We start from the raw sequence: 13105 nt of genomic DNA on the forward strand, positions 1-13105 counted from the left end.
CATTCTAAAAACAACAGCAATAAAAATGACTTTGCTGTTGCTTTTGTCTCTCGTTGTTATTTCTCCAGGAACTTTTAATCTAGCGCAAAGTCGCCAATGCGTGGCAATGAAATTTAATGCTGTGCAGAGCTTAGAAAAAAACGATGAATAAAACATAAAAACAGACAATTATCATCATTAAATCAATTGAGCAAAATGAAAGTGTGTGTATGCAAATGACACTTTGTGTTCGTTTCCTATTCCATTTTCTCCCCACTCATAATTACCCAGTGTTTTGATAGTGTGTTAGACTGGGTCTCATATGTGACTGTCAAATTTGTCAGAGGCTTTGTGAATCATGAGACAAAGCAAAAAAATTAAGCAAGTTTCCCTTTTATTCATTGCAGCCGGGTTACAGGGGAACATTTGTGTGCTTATGTCTCTATCTACAGGCGAGAAAGCAAAACTACTGGACATTGTATTTAAAAAAAGAAAAAGAAAAAAAACAAAAAACAAATATTGTTAAAATAGAAGCCAAATTCAGACTTGCATAAATAGATGGATGGAAGTGTACCCTAAGATGTCAAAAGCTGACAAATATATATTAAATAAATATTATATTTAATACTATATTTAATGTAGTATAATACAGTATGGTGGCAAAAATATAATTAATATAGAATTCATACAGAAAGATTAATAAAAAAACTTATAATTTGGTTAAAAAGATCAGGACAACATGGTTCAGGCTAAGTGGAGGAAGATTATCTAATGAATTAATTAAGGGACGTGCGAAACACAACCTGATGATTCATAATACAGTGTTACTTATTCCTACTAATGTAAATTCAGAAATTTATAAATTTTTTAGGTCGCATTTTTTTCTTCAAATGACTGCTTATATTGTTTTTACTGTTATCTTTACTTAATCTGCTACTTAATCTGTTCGAATAGTATAAGAAAATTGTGTTTATTGATGTGAAAAAATCAAAAAATGTAAAAAGCTTGTCATTAATGTTTATCAAGGGCCGAAATAGTATATTTTAATGAATTCAAGCTTTTAACTGTGTTGACACGGTATTATGATAAAACCATTTAGATAAACTTTTTTTAAACCATGCTCATAATAAAAATTATTTATTGACCACTGACTTAATTACTTATTATATATTAATTATTTATTAATCATCAGTTTCCATGAATTATTCATTAATTCTACACAAGAATTTAATCAATTTATGTCACTGAGGATGAACCTGCTGTAGAAAAAAACCCATTTCTTTTCACTAGTATCATTTACAATCCTTTAATCTACACTTTATTATATACTACATAATAGTGTTGTAATGGTGAAATTTAATATGATTTTTGAATAAGAATATGATCTGCACAAAAACCCATAGTAACCCCATTAGGTTTGGATTAAAATAATGTGTGAACATTAGATCCCAGTACAAAACCTTTGACAACAAGTCAAGTGGACCAAGAAGTTCACAAAAATTCTAGTAATAATACATGGAGGATTTAAAGAAACCCTCATTCCAAAAAAGTGTCAAACTTGCATTTGATAACTTTTATCAAATTATCATGGGATACTGCTAGAAAATTATATCAAGCACAACTAAAAATGTAAGTGGTGTATGGAGGCAACATGCATTCATCTGGAAAGTCTCTTTTACAATAAACTCATAGTACATATGGCATAGAGTGCCATCAATCGTGAAGATAAGTTGAAGGAGCTGGAGTTCATGGAAGAATTAAACAGAAAAACTAAATTAAATTTAGGGTTATAAAAATAATAATATTTTTAAAGCAATGTGTGCAGGTTTGCATTGTGTTGTCAAGTTCAAGTTTAATTCGGCTTTATTGTCATTTCTACCATATACAGTGCAGTACACAGTGAAACGAAATGCTTCCCTAGGACCAATGTGCTACAGTAAACAACATTAATGAACAAAAGTAACACAAATAACACAAAACTACACATAACTCTAAACTAAGAACACAAAGTGCACATGTAGAATATTTAGTGCAAAAAGGTGAGGGGTGGAGGAGAGTTGGATTCCTAAAAACATATTTCGACACTGTTGAATTCAGTCAAACATGGACATGTAGGAACATATCAGTGAAAATAAGCTGTTTGTTCCAAGTTGCTATTGCATACTAATTAAAATACGGCTTTATTTTGGCTTAACTAATATACAAATGTAGACTTTAAACATACATTTTTATTATTATTAATTTTATTTTAATTATTGTTTTTATTATTATTAATTTCAAGTACTCAAATTCAAGACTGAGCATGTAGAATAAAAAAAATATTAATTAATTTACAAAAAGACCACACATCATAGGATACTCTTTAAGTTAAAGCGAACTCTGAAATCACAAAAAGACAGACCCAAGTAAACTGGCCGCAATAAGCCATAGGTGCGAAACTGTTTTCTTTCAATGCATCTGATGTGTGACCATATATTTCTTATTGTGGTCACCTGCAATGTTTCCTAGGGTTTTTTTTTTGCCTTTATGAGAGCAAAATACAGACAGAGGGTTTTGTAGGTAAACAGGCAGAGGGTTTGTAAGTAACACACAAGTTGAGACACTTGTAAGGACAGTTAGCATCAACTTTCAATGCTTAATTTATTTCCATTGCTACTGTTATAACCCACGAAGTTCTGTATAATCTTCTGTATATATTTAACTCTGTACATGTTCATTTACTTCACCAGCAGTAGGGGCACCTTGAATCCTGAACTATTTACTTTGCACAGTCTTGGCTATTAGTTGTCAACCCTTTTTGTATAATCCTGGAATATGCATTATTTTTCAGGTTTTACTTCCAGTTGTACTATTCCAGGTTAGAATGCTGACATTTCTATAAATGTTTTGACCGGTAGTATACATGATTTAAATCACTGAAAAGTGAACATAAACATTAAGCAAAATTATTATATTTTGTTCTTGGCCATTAAGCGCTTAACAGGAATGTATTGAGTCTATATTCATTTAACTGGAAAGTCTCTTCTACAACAACCTCAAAGTACAGATGACCTACAGTGCAATCATTAGTGAAGGTGAGTTGAGGAGGTGAAATTAGTAAAAAAAATTAATAGGTAAAATGTTCATAATTCAAAACACGATGCAAGAAAACCTGCCTAATTGTGAAAACAGGATCTACACAGACATAAATAATCCTGACTTGCCTGTAGAAATCTGTGATCTTGCCTAAGCCAATGCAGTTACTCCTGCAGTGAAATGTAATTAAAGTAAATATCGGAGCTGGGTTGAATTTACTTTCATAGAACAATTTCTTTTTCAAAAAACTTGGAGAGCAAAATGTAGTACATGGATGTCTTTTTTATTTTGATAAATGACAAAGCATATTAATAAAACAACATGGCTTAGCAAACATTGTTTAGCAACAGTTATGTAGAGTTTTTGTGACATAGTTAGGTTAATCATAACAACAACACATGCTTTAAATGACTTTTATATATATTTTGATTAAATGTGATCCAAAAAATGTGTTCAGATACATACACTGCATACATATTCCCCTCGAGTAAACATTTTCTCAGTAAATTCATACATATATATATATATATATATATATATATATATATATATATATATATATATATATATATATATATATATATATATATATAAGGAAGTCAAATATGTGATTTTACAGCTTACAGAAAATAAACAGCACATAGCTACCATACCTACAAGATGATTGTATAGTGCTTACTGTTTGGATCAGAAAATGACAAGTTTGCCATCAGTTTGTTTGGTCTGATCAAATGTTCATTTTGATGAATGCACATAAATGTATACTGTTCCATGAGATCCACTGTAAAAGTTGTCAGAGTTGAAATTGTTGGCTTCCTGAATATTGTTTGATCTTCTGACGGTGTGTACAAGCCAGTGAGGAAACTTTCTGTGCAGAGATTCAGCCACGGACTGCACATCACTTTTCTCTTTCTCTATTTGATCTTTTATCTGACCCTTGTTCAGTGATTTGGGGTTTGCGGTGAAAGACACCAAGATTTTTATATTTTTATCACATGGACCAAAATTAAAATAATTTTCCTCTGGACCACTTACATGGCATTGCTTTCTATGCAACATGTTACACAGTATTCCACACAATCCACAGTCACGAAATATAATTCCATCAGTATACACCCTAACTGACCAGGAGACCCAGTCATATTTCTTGACAAGGTCATTCAGTATGGATTCAGCAAATCATAGAGTCCAGTCTACTTGTCTATCACATTTCTTGAGCTTCATCTCTACATCCTTCTCGGCTTGTGTAGAAAAGTTGTCCACACATTTATCCACTGCTGCCTTCATGCGCATCTGCACGTCCTCCATGCGTGTTTCCCATTTCTTCACCATATCCTCTCTAACATTACCCTTTGTTATTGCCTTGTAGCCAATCAGTGCTATGATCCCAAACACAAAGAGCTTTTTCAGTTGAGCACAGAATTCCTCCACCACCCTCCTGCTCTGCTCCTCAGTTTGCACAATCTCATCCAGCGTTGCTTTTCCAGACAAGTTATTTCCAGTGATTTGATCATATAAGCCATTAAGGTTCTGTTCACCATTAGCATTCTCAAACATGGTGATGAAATTTTGTATATTTTGCTCTTTGTTTGTTTCAGCTGTAAATATTTTGTTATACATTTTATATTGCAACTTTATATGTGCTTCATACGAAAAGCACTGCCTGCTCAATAATGATCGCATCTCCATGCGTTCCATCTTATCAAATTCATCATAGATCTGATTCAACTTGTGGTTGACTTGTTGCATATGATGAAACAAACGCTTATCCTCTTCACTGTTTTGATCTTTAAGAAGCTTTGCCGACACCAGAAGTATACACTTAAACAAGGGACTGATATTGCCTACAGTGCCTGCCACTTTCTCACATGTTTGCCCAATGAACCTTGCTGCCTCTTCAATCTGCTCCTGGTTGCTCAGAATCAATTTTTCCAAACGATTCAAATAGGATTCTTCAAAAGAAGCCATATCTTATAGCTTTAAGGAAGACAAGTGCACTGTACCTGTAACACAGAAAAATAAAAATAATTTACAAATGGTCTCCCAGACAGATGATACCAGATATATGGCAGCTCAAAATCGTACACCATGGGTTATGCATGTAGGATTATCAATATTTTTATCCCAAGATATTACATTATATAATAATAATATTAAAGAGTAAAGTGTTCATTTTTAGGTCCACTGGATTTTCAGGCGAGGTTTTTTTTTTTACTTACGAAGTCACCGAAAATAAAATAAGCAAAAACATGTGAATTAGTGTTTCTATTTGTATCAATTTGTCTTTGAAAAAACATTTCAATTAATTTTCTAAACCATAACTGAACCAAATAATTAGTGTCAAAAACAATTGTATATATTTATTTTTGTAAATCAAGGTTATTCTATTCTATTCTATTCTATTCTATTCTATTCTATTCTATTCTATTCTATTCTATTCTATTCTATTCTAGATTCATCTATCTTGCATTGTCCCCAAAATCACTGTCTCTTTTTGTACAGTGCTTGAAAACCTATTTGACATCTTTCTGATATCTTCTATTTTTGTATAATTGTTGCACTTAATTGCATCAGATCTTTAAAAAAAATACAATAAAACACAAAATAGTTTTAAATTATTACTTTTTAAAGGAAAAGTGTTATTCAAAACCAGCTAGCCTAGTGAGAAACATGAATTGCTTATACAATCTAACAATAAACCACATTTTATAATTAGTTTTAATTAGACTAGATGCAATCAGAACTGTTTACTGTGAAGCGATATGAAGTAGGATAGACTTCTGTAAAAAAATCAGTAGAAAAAAACTATAGAAAAATGCTAAGGAAGCAAGAAATAAAGCAAGCAAGCAAGACAAGCTAAAAAGAGAAAAAGGCTTACAGTTAGTTGGTATTATGTGAAGATGTGCCCTCTGTGGTACATCAGTGAAGTTCAGCTGTGCTGAAGATCTGCAGCCTGCATGTCTTGATATGTATTTGTAGTATTTGTCATTTGGAAGACAGCCAATATGGATGGTTGCCATCACCTGTGAGCTTTCCTTGGAACTTTAAGTGATGGGAAAAAATCTTGGCACTTTCATTATTTCACAGGTTATTATTCTGCTTAAATAGTTTTGTTTGTCTGTTTTGAAAAAGAGAGTGTTCTCCCATACCAAAGAAAACAAGTCCGAACTGTGAGAGTGAAGATAAAAATTAATTAAATAAAATCTAATTAAATGAAATTAAAGCAAATCTTTACAATATTTCAAGTTAGTTAAAGTCAGAAAGGTAAACAGTTTTCAATGGTATTGTGTGGGTTGAGTAAACAAAGACTTAATAGAGAATTCATACAACTTGACAAAAGTATTGCTAGTCATGTCTACATTGGAATCATAACTCATAAAACCTTGATTTGAATGCTGGGCTTATTAACACCTGAATGACAATAGATAAAAAAGGGTTTTGAAAACACAGCGAAGCACTGTTATCCTCTGCTCCTAGTACCAGTGGTCCTTAAATAAATATAAATCACCTACAGCCTAGACCAAATAAGAGAAGAGGATGAATGGAAAATCGCAATCGGCACCACAGATGTCCACATCGAATAATGTCATATTTTCAGCAGTGTTCGAGTGCTATCACTGATGTTGCAGGACATGGTGGGGAAAAATCCAGCACAGCATATCAAGCAGTATATCAGTTTCTAGTATCAGTGAAGAAATGTATTCACTTCATAGTCTTCGATAGTGACAAGCATGGGCAGGTTACATAAGCAAGGTGCCATTTCGTAACAGTGTCCTTGGTGTGGGAAATAGCCTCAGGCCTTTTCTACTGTACATTGACATTGTTTGCAGTTTTGTGATAAGTCTGGGAAATTTGGTGAAAAAAATCCCTTTCACTCCCCCCCACAACTCTGCCGAGTTACCAAAGACAAGTTTTCCAGACCCTTTTTTCTCTTCTGATCTGATCCATTCTGACACCCTTCCTCTGGATGGAGTGTTTTTCAATTGGAGACCCCTCTGTGTATCTGGGGAAGTTACACACAGTAAACCTCAACAAAAGTGGAACTGTACATTAAGCTGATGGCAAATAACAACCCCTCTATATAAGATGGGTTTAGAACGGAGATCGGGAGAACGTTTTCCATTGGCACTGAAGACCTCTTCAAGCAATCCTGGGTGCTTGTCTTAAGATGCTGAACTTCTTTGAAATAAACCTTTTTATATACAAGAAAGACGGTGTCCGCAGAGATTTTTTTCTTCACCATCTACACATCATCACCACCGAATAAACAACTTGGCGTCACGAACAGGATGAATAAACAACAAACTTGGCTTCACGAACAGGATGTGTGTGTTGTTTGGTCGCACCGTAAAGGACTGTGTGCGTGTGTGTGTGTGTGTCATGAGGTGTAGATGTTGATGGGGATGCTCCGTTCTAAATTTTATTGCGTTGCAGGCAGCGCAATAAGGGGGGAATACAATAGAGAAGTGAAGAAAATAAAACGTTGATGTACAATAGAGAAGTAAAGAAAATAAAACGTTGAAGTATAATAGAAAAGAAGAGTTGAAGTAATGAGTTCTAGTTGAAGTAGTAAAGAGAAGTGAGGAAAATAAAAAGTTGAAGTATAAATAAGATTTAAAGAGAAGAAGCCGCAAGATTTGGATGAAAACCCTCAGGGAGGTGACATTAGGTGGGCCGAAAAACCTGGAAATTCACTAGATGAATTTCAGGTCAGTTCTGGGAACTGGGGATGCAGAATTAAAATTCATTTGAGGTTCCCACTTGAACATTAGTTGACGAACGGTGTCTGAAGCTGCGTTTCATTTGGATTTCTACATCTCATAAGGTAGCATAAATTTAAAAGGAAGAAAAATAAAGAGAGAAAGGAGCAGCAGAAAAGCATGCTATAAAAAGTGTAAATGAGTCGACTTAGTGAATTTGAGATTAAATGTTGTGTGTGAATTTGCTGTGAGTTTTTGATTATAAGGGGATTGGTCTCTCTGTATGAGTGTGCGTTTCTGTGGGTGAGGGAAGCGGAGCCTGTCTGTGTGTGTGCGTGTTTGAGTGTGTGCACTCTGTGTTTGTGTGTGTCTGTATGACTGTGCTCATCTGTGGGCGGAGCCCCCCCCTCCCCCTGTGTCTCTGTGCGCTCTGCTGTGGGTGGAGCCCCTCCTCCCTCTGTGTATCTGCTGTGTGTGTGAACGGTTGTAGTATGGGTTGGTGTGTGTGATAAATTATATATATATATATATATATATATGAAAAAGTACATACGTGGGTTATGGTCGAAAACAGGAGGTAGTTTTTTTTGTGATCATAAGGGAAATATTTTGTCTTCTATTAATATATTTTATGAGCCTCACACGGAATAAGAGGACTGAATCTGCTAAAATCTATGAGCTTCCCTCGGGATGACCTTGTTCTGTTAATAACAAAAGAAAAAGATAAAAAACAATAAGCCTTTTTGGGAAACATTTTTACATGGTCCAATACCTTATGAGCCTCTGTTGAGGACGCATTAAACACTTGAGTAATAAGTATGAGTTCCCAAGAAGGACATTTACGAGTTTGAAGACAAATAGAGAAATAAATGAGGGTGGTTAGTGTGTACATGCATGAGCAACTGTTATAATAAGTGATAAAAGAAGTGGAGGAAAATGTATTATTATATATCGTTTGTGAGTAATAATAATTCATAAAAAATTTAAGGTGATTATTAAAGTAAAATAAATTTAAGTTTATGTAATTATGATGTTTAGAGGTCATAGGAGATAACGTGCTCCCAGAGCCAAGATGTAGAAGGCTCAAGAGAGTTGGGAGAAAGTGTGGATGAGCATGCAGCAGGAGGGGAGATGCATGAAGATCACCAGAGTCAAAACCCAGAGGGGAAGATTGTCCGTGATATGGACAATGTTGATGATTCTGTGTACATTTTTGATAATGCCAGAGATGACATTACAGTTAACGGACAGGAAAGAACATTTGGGGACATTGATTTCCAGCAGGTTTTAGAAACAACAGAGCCTGTGGCAGTCGAGAGCAAAGCGTCAAAGGTTAAGAAGGACTGTGATTTAACTGCAGGAGAATCCAGGGAGACAGTTGAAAGTAGAAGTCCAAGGCCAGTTCGGAAAAGAGTTCCAAAACGGAACGAGAACTAGAGTTGAGGAGACCTTCCGGTGTTGGCCGCTAAGGTCGGTGCAAATGTATCTCATTCGACTATAGTCCCTCATCAGATTGCTACAACACCAACTCCTTCGAAGGTTGTTGTCAGAGTTAAGTTAGGGAAAGCGATTGTTCTTTCTTGTCAATGTGGAAGGTGGAATGTTGGTAGTAATAATCCTCCTAAGTGGAGAAATAGTCATGGTGAAGATCTGTTGTTGACAGGACCTGGAACTGAAAGTGTGCCTCGCCATAAAAGTAATATTTTTGTATAATGAAAAAGTTGGTTAAGATTCAGACAGATTGTTCACTAGTCTTGCGTAATGCTACATGGGAAGATGAAGGTGAATATATGTGTACTTATTTAGAACCAGCATTTAAATTTGTACCAATTCATAATTATTGGATGGATGATTATATAACGCGTAAGGTGACACTTGAGATAAAAGATTTGAGACCTAGTGGAGGTGTCATGGATACTAAAGAGGATCAGGATCAACTTATTATAGTAACCACTCCAAGGATGAATAATACTCAAATGAAATTTGTTACTGTAGCTCTGGATACGACTAGGAGTGTTAATACATCAACCCAGACTACTACTTTAGTTAGGACTGTAAAGGAGAATAATAATACAACAGTGACGACGCTTTTGATGTCTGTGAAATTTGTAAATGTGACACAGGCACCTGACGTAGTGACCTTAAAGTCAAAGGAGGTGTTAAATGTAACTCAGAAGCCTATGTTGAAAACTGAGTCTAAAGTGAAGGGTAGTGAGGAGATTTTTGAAGCTGGAAAACAGATGATGGAAGAGCATGCTGCAGATTCAGCTGAGACAGCTCAGAAAGAAGTATCAGATACAAAGAGTGAGTTTTTTGATGCTAATCAAAATCATGCCTTACAAAAGAGAGAGAGTAAGTGGAAGGCATATGGATTTGATTCGTCGGTGTTACAGATTGCAGACCCATGGCCAGGTAGGAACTTGTGGTTCCAGCAGATAGCTCATTCTGTTAGATCTGTTGGAAAATTGAATTGTCCATGTGTGGTGAAAGTTTCATCACCAGGCACATGGCTTTCAATTTTAGAAACAGTGCCAGAACCACTGACTACTAGGTGTCAGTCTTTTGCATTATTGTGGCTATTGTTTCAGCAGCAGGCATCAACGGATAGAATAATGGCTTTGTCAAGCAGTCTGTTTAATCCTAAATATGATTGTTTATGGTTGGAAGAATTACCTTATGTGAATTTACTTGATCAACATAAAAAAAATAATATCAGCAGTCCCTGAGCCGATGGAAGTGACACCTGTGAGAGCTGCTGGTTGTTTCTGTTCAAATGAAACGTATACTGGTTCAGGATGTTTATGGGAGTATCTGATTGTGACAGCTATTTGATGAATTTGGGCAAACATGATAATAAGAATGTTAGTCAATTGTATGAAGTGAAGTTTCATGTGCCACATCAGAAATATAGTAAAACTTTGATGGTAAGGAATCAAGACTTGCCTGAAAATGTGACAATAGGGAATTTTTAAGAGATTTGGTGGGTTTGTGGTGATGAGGCATATATATTTTTGCCTTATGGATGGATAGGATGTTGTTACATGGCAAGGTTGAAACTTCCATATGAGGTTTTTGCTGTGCAGAAGGGAGAAAGACTTGACAGAAATCAGTCGAATGTTGTTTCTGCAAATAGGATAAAAAGGGAATTGGCACAGTTCCATAATTTGGAGTCCTATCATTGGAGGATAAGTCTAGGAGAGAAGTGGGGTATAGGACTGTTCCCCTGGTATGGTGTGACATTTTTAGCAGATCATATTGATAACATCACTTATACGCTACAGGGTTTCGCCAATGAAACCATAAGAGGGTTTGATTTTCTGTCAAATACTCAAAGGAGTCATAGATTGACATTGCTAAAGCATGACATGGCTCTAGATTATATATTGGCCAAACAAGGTGGCCTATGTGTGGCTTTGAACTTAACTGGTGATGCTTGTTATACTCTGATTCCTGATAATTTTTACAATATGACTAGTAATAGAGGCATTGAGAAAAATAAGAGATGCATTTGGTCCATCAGAAGGAGCTGGATGGTCTGCAAATGCTTGGTTGCAGGACAAATTAGGACCGATAGGAGCAGTGCTGGTGCAAATTTTTGTGGCAGTTCTTCTATCATTGTGTGTGATGTTTTGTTTCTGTACGCTGTTGTTGACCTTTGCGAAGGCAATATTGCGATGGGTTGGATTTGAGATGCCTGGGGATCAAACTCAGATGCCACTATTGCAAACAACTGACGTAGATGAAGTGGTATTAGAAGGTGAATTGGTGGAGAAATATCCATTTTGATATCCAATCAAATTATACTCTTTCATGTATAATTTGGTTATGGTTTACTATTAAGTAGTTCCTTCTATATAGTGTTATGATGAATGGGGGAAATGGAATTTACATACATTCAAACATGGACAATAAGAAGGATGGAAGGCTCTGAATGAGGATGCTGTGATTCAACACATCAGCGACACCATACTGAGAGTCAACACTACTGAAGAGTTGCGGATGGATACCTTCTTCACATATATATGTATTCATTATTGGATTGTATTTGTTATATTATATTTGGTGACATTGATAGAGAGTGTTTGTACACTAGTGATAATCATAGTAAGGTATAATAGTTTTTAATTTTCTTCCTTACAAATACACATGTATTATTTTTGTTGTAATTGTTTAAGGAATGATGATTTTTGCTACTGGGTAAATGTATTGGGACCTCAGATGTTTTCTTTCTTTTTCCTCGATATTTAGGGACAGGGGAACTAGGCAGGGAAAGGTCCATTGGAAGGTCCGATGGGTCGACCAGCCTGAATTTGGACATTGTTTTGGTTTTATTTTCTGGGGTTTCATATGTATTTGCTTAGGTCATATCCTTAAAACACAGTATTAAAGTTTTGATTGGGCTGGAGTACTACATGTGGCCACCTGGGGCAGAGGGGCCATGAGAGACGTGTTCCTGTCTTGATTGATTGAGGGATGGTTAAGAAGAAATAGCTGCCTGACAGGTTTTTCACTCTCACACTCCATAAAATTATTGTATTATTAAGGTTATGTGACAGGAGAAATTGTTATTTCTGTAAATGATGATAAACATGAATGTTTTGTTCTTTTGTTTGTCGAGGCTAATAAACCCTCGTAGGGGGGAATGTGGTCTCTGAAATTCAACATGATTCCTGCAAGGTTGGAATGTTGGCCAGAGGTTTCCATTTAATGTAATGCAAGAGAAGGCCAAGTGTTATATTAGTGTCAGGGCCATAAGGAGGTAGAGGATGTATGCGGTGTTTTTGGAATCTGTAAGTTGATCTAGGGGCCAAGGTTTAAGGTTGCATGCCTATGGGAGAGAAGTTCCTTATGCTTCGCCTTACTTGGAAAATGAACTCTGTTACAGCTGGTATACATTAAGTTGATGGCAAATAACGACCCCTCTATATAAGATGGGTTTAGAACGGAGCTCGGGAGAGCGTTTTCCATTGGCACTGAAGACCTCTCCAAGCAATCTTGGGTGCTTGTCTTAAGATGCTAAACTTCTTTGTAATAAACCTTTTTATATACAAGAAAGACGTCCTCGGAGATTTTTTCCTTCACCATCTACACATCATCGCCACCAAATAAACAACAAACTTGGCGTCACGAACAGGATGAATAAACAACAAACTTGGCATCACGAACACTATAAATAAACAAAAAAAACTTGGCATCACGAACAGGATGAATAAACAACAATAGCCACATGATGTGTTGCAGTTCGAGATCTTTTAGCGTGATTCATACTGGATGTATTTATTTGGTTTCATGATTCAACAGGTCTGGCAGTAATCAGTCCTGGGTGTGGAATGTGTGTTTGTGTGTTTGTG

The sequence above is a fragment of the Silurus aristotelis genome (assembly GCF_946808225.1).
Source record: "Silurus aristotelis genome assembly, chromosome: 25".
Taxonomy (NCBI): domain Eukaryota; kingdom Metazoa; phylum Chordata; class Actinopteri; order Siluriformes; family Siluridae; genus Silurus; species Silurus aristotelis.